The sequence below is a fragment of the Benincasa hispida genome, chromosome 1 (genome assembly GCF_009727055.1).
Source record: "Benincasa hispida cultivar B227 chromosome 1, ASM972705v1, whole genome shotgun sequence".
In the NCBI taxonomy this organism is placed as follows: domain Eukaryota; kingdom Viridiplantae; phylum Streptophyta; class Magnoliopsida; order Cucurbitales; family Cucurbitaceae; genus Benincasa; species Benincasa hispida.
The window spans coordinates 2,578,772-2,583,678 of record NC_052349.1 but is presented as its reverse complement, the minus strand read 5'-3'; positions in this window follow the sequence as shown (position 1 = coordinate 2,583,678).

Here is a 4,907-nt window from a genome sequence, read left to right as displayed (position 1 = left end):
AACAAGAGTTGTTGAGGTCAGAACGTCTAGTCAACCAGCTCAAGAGTTGAGACTGCCTCGACGTAGTGGGAAGGTTATGAACCCACCGGATCGCTACATGGTTTTATTGAAGCCCAAAACGTCATTTCGAATAATTTATTGAGATTTCATTATTATCCTCATTTACTTCAATATCCTTATGAGTACTTATATCTAGGATATTTTCTAAAACATCCATATTCTTAACTGAGTCATCTATTAATTATTTCTTTTTCGAGAATTTTTATCTTTGGAATTGAATGGTCTATCACGTTTTTGGTGTGTCCCAGACTCATTGGTGACAACTTACTGCATTTAATGCAGCATTTGCAATTGGTATATATAACTTAGTCACTTTATTAGCATTTATAAGTGCATCTGGTAACTAATTTTCTATATTTGTAAATGAATTATTTTCTGAACTTTAGATTTACATTGATCTATATGGGGATCTAAATGAGACAATAACCCCATGTAATTTCTTTTTCCAATTTTTTAAATTCTTTCTTCTAATGTTGGAAATTTTGTCTCATTAAAATGACAATTAACAAATCATACAATAAATACATCACCTATCAAAGGTCCAAGATATTTAATAATTGATGGGGAATCATATCTAACATATATTCCTAACCTCCTTTGAGGACTTATCTTAGTACGTTATGGTAGAGCAAGTGGAACATAAATTGTATATCTAAAAATTTTGAGAAATATCTGACTCATGGCCATAAGCTAATTGTAATGGCGAGTACTTATGATAAACTACTGGCCTAATGCGTTCAAGTGACCCCACTTGTAAAATAACATGTTCCCATACAGATGTAGGAAGCTTAGCTATTTATAATTAACGGTCTAGCAATTAATTGCAAACGTTTTATGAATGATTTTGCTAAACCATTTTGTGTATAAACATGAGTTACAAGATGTTCAACATGAAGGAAATCAAACACGATGATTTTCATGAGCAGCGGAAGGGATCGTTCCAAATTCCATTCGAATTGACACAAATCAATTATAGTATAAATGGAAACTAATAGGTCATGCACAACTAGAAATTATAGCATACTAAACAATGATACAAGGGACAGAGGATGCATACTTTGAAGAACCATTCTTCACATATCCCTCAATCAATCTAAAAGCGTCCAAGAACAGCACACTCGAATGCAACGACCAGATTGCTACCAACAGCATGAACACAATGAATACAATGATCGACCAACAGCTCCTTGAAAACAATCGAGTCTAACTCGATCCACAAACCGAGTGAGGACACCACTACAATGGTTACCTTGGTGTTCTCGGAGTGAGAATCCAGGAGTTGTGGGCTCTGTATGATCTTAGCTTGAGGAAGAGACTGGAGGTCTACAATCGAGTAGACGATCGAGCAAGTGGGTAAGATGCTATCTATCGTATAGACGAAGTGCTTGATCGTTTAGTAAACGGCAGCCTATCGCATAGACTTGTCACTTGATCGTTTAGCTACGATATCATATTGTCAACTCTTAAACGATTGTTTAGCTACGATCGGCTAAATGACTATCATATAGTCAAAGGTAAGTGATCGCTTAGCTCATTGTGTAGTCTCTCAAAGCTATTGCTTAGTGAAACTTTTTCACATAATAGCTTATTTGTGATTTCTTTTCAAATGAAGTAACTTCTAATTTTAGAAAAAAAAAAATTCTTTTTATCTCATGGTTACCATAAAACCACCAATAACTTCCCACTCAATCGATTATTAGAGAAAAAGAAATTAATTATCCTATAATTAATGTATTATAAATAAATATAATAACCAACTTACCATATTATATTTATAACCTATAGTTTTAATGTTTCATTTCATGAAACATACAAACCATAGTTCTTTTTTTATTTTATGATACTTAATGTAAATCATATTTACATTAATTCCTCCACTTGTGTATCTCATACATCACACCAATTTTATCATATATAATTGAATTTCCTCTTGTTAATTTGAACACTTCAAACTAACTCCAAGAACTGATTATCAACTTGAATCCATTGAGCTACCAAGGAGACCTTATGAACCTGTAGCTTGAAGCTCTAACGGTACGTAAATAACTGACTAAACTCTTTAGTCACGGGATCCATTATCCATTAACTGTCGGACACTCCACTAAAAACCGATAGCTGCACTATTCTCACTACAGATATATTTCTATGTCCATATCAACCAATCAAAAGTGCGATAACCCTTCAGAGATCGCTCGTAAGTACAGCTGGACAAAATTATCGTTTTGCTCCTGTAGTTACACTGACTTTTTAAGTACCACTGATTCCTCTAATGAACAATAAGTCATAGTCCTACTATGACTGGGTTCTCTCTTCTAAAGAGAGGATGTGGTCGATATGTTCAAGACCCGGAATCAGCCCTTAAGGGAGCAATCTATCTACTTACCCCTGCTTTGGGGAAGGAGTAAATTTCGTCTTGTGTAACTGAGTTCCTAGCTCCCAATCAGACAAATCCCCAAAAAGGTAGGCTTGTTGAGTTGGCAATCTGGCCACTCTCACCCATACTAATCAAAGGACCGCCCTCATAGGCAGAAGTTCCCAAAATATTCAAGATTAAGGTCATGTCACCTATGGTCGTTTTAATGAGATGTAAGTCTCAATTATCAACGGCATTATATAAAGAGATTAATCATCTTATGGTCCGGTCTTATACAAACTTTTTGTATAGGGCACCCTCGCTTGCATGTCTCCACATGAATGGTCAGGATCAGACCATCTATAATAGTTTACAACACTTGTAAACCTCTACGAAACGGGCCGTATCCATATTGTCACCAGGATAAGGTATCCCTTATTTATCTTTATACTACAGACCTTTTAGGTTATTACTTAAGGCATGGTCCACTTGTATATCTTATATGCATGCTTAAGTTTACATACAATAACTGGATCTTTGTTTATTGGACATGAGTAAGTGCAAATAAAATAACTCTTATTTTATTAATAACAATGTGTACAAAATTTACAAACTACGAGACTCTGAGAGAATTAGGACACAAATCCCAACACAACACTTATCTCAATTGACATATAATAGTTATCAAAAGCTTGGGATGTAAGTCACTAGCATTATCGTGACGAATAATCTTAATTGTATAATCAGGAATTTGTGCTCTTAACTTAATTACTTGAATAAGTAATCTTGAAAATGCAAGATTTCGACTTGATAATAAGCATACGTGTGACCATTTGCTCGATGCGTCTATTAATACCATAAAATATCTAAATGGTCCACGTGGTGGGTTAATAGGTCTACGTATACATCAATGAATTCGTTCTAGAACTGTAGAGGATTCAATTTCCACATTAGTTGGTGATGGTCTAATTATTAATTTGTCTCGAGAGCAAGCATCACATGATAATTCATTAGATTGGAGAATCTTTTGGCTCTTCAATTGGTGTCCATTTAACTTCTCAATAATTCTTCTCCTCGTTATAGACCCTGGATACCCTAATCTATCATGCCAAATTATAAATATGTTTAGATTCTTGAACTTTAGATTTATTGTTGCATATGTTTCAATTACTCGTATATAAGTATAATAAAATTCATTCAGAAAACTGTTCCAATATACGTTTTCCATATGAGACAGTAGAGATATTATTCTTTCTATCAGTCTCAAGCAAATGATAACCATTGCAACGTATATCTTTAAAATTAAGTAGATTTCTTTTTGATTGACTAGAAAACAATGCATTGTCAATTGTAAATTTTATTCCTCTAGGCAAAGTAATATTTGCTTTTCCAAAGCCTTTAATTAGGTTTGTAGGACTTGATATCGTATTGAATTTTACTTCTAGCATTGTCAGTTTGGAAAAATATTTTCTACTTGTAAGTATTGTATGTGTAGTTGCACTGTCTACCAAACATAGATATTCTTTACTCAGCTTTTAGTCACCCAACATATGAAAATGATGGTTTCTTCACTAAAAGAAAATAATTACAATAAGAAAAACAGAACTCGGAATATACAAAGATTAACATCTACTGAGAAGAAAAAAATATAGAGATGAAAAAAAACAACATTAAGTATAGATATTTTCAACTATGCTAATCTTCTCTTCAGAAGATTTAAAGAAGTTCGTTATATCTAAATTTTTCATATGAGATAAGTCAAATATATCATTATCCTGGTATGAAAAAAATTACTTTCACATTTTTTCATTTTTTTCCTTCAAGGATACTTGATAGAGATCAACTAAGTGTTTTGACGTACAGCAGGTACATGACCAATGCTCAATCATTCTAAATTGGAAGCATTTATTTTCAACACTTTTTGAACTCTTATTTTGTAGAATTTTTCCTTTGTGATTATTATTTTATGTGGTTCTTTTGAAATTTGAATGATTAGAACGATTACCACGAAAATAATAATTATTTATTTATCTGCCACGGTCACGACCTTGACCACGATTAATATGATGTTTGGTAAATTAATACTAAATCGATGTAAATTAGTCATATGAACCAAACTAGGGTTATTATTTCAATTATTTTGTATGAATAATTAAATTATGATTTATTTCAAATTTATATGATTTAAATTTCAATTAATTTTATTTCATCTAAATTATCTAATAAAATTTTTAAAAAATAATTCTTATAGAAAGTGAATCCATTAAAATTTTAAAATATATATGACAAAATATATTATTATGAAAGAATATTATTATAATATATTTATTTAAATGGTTAAGAAGTTAGCAAATTTTTAGGTAAGCTAAATCAAAAAGCTAGTATGTATCCATTTTTACACTGTAATTAAAAAGTGATTATGATAGTTCAATTTGCAATCCCAAACGGGACTTATACTCTCTCTTTTGATTAGTAAAATATAGATTACTGAGTA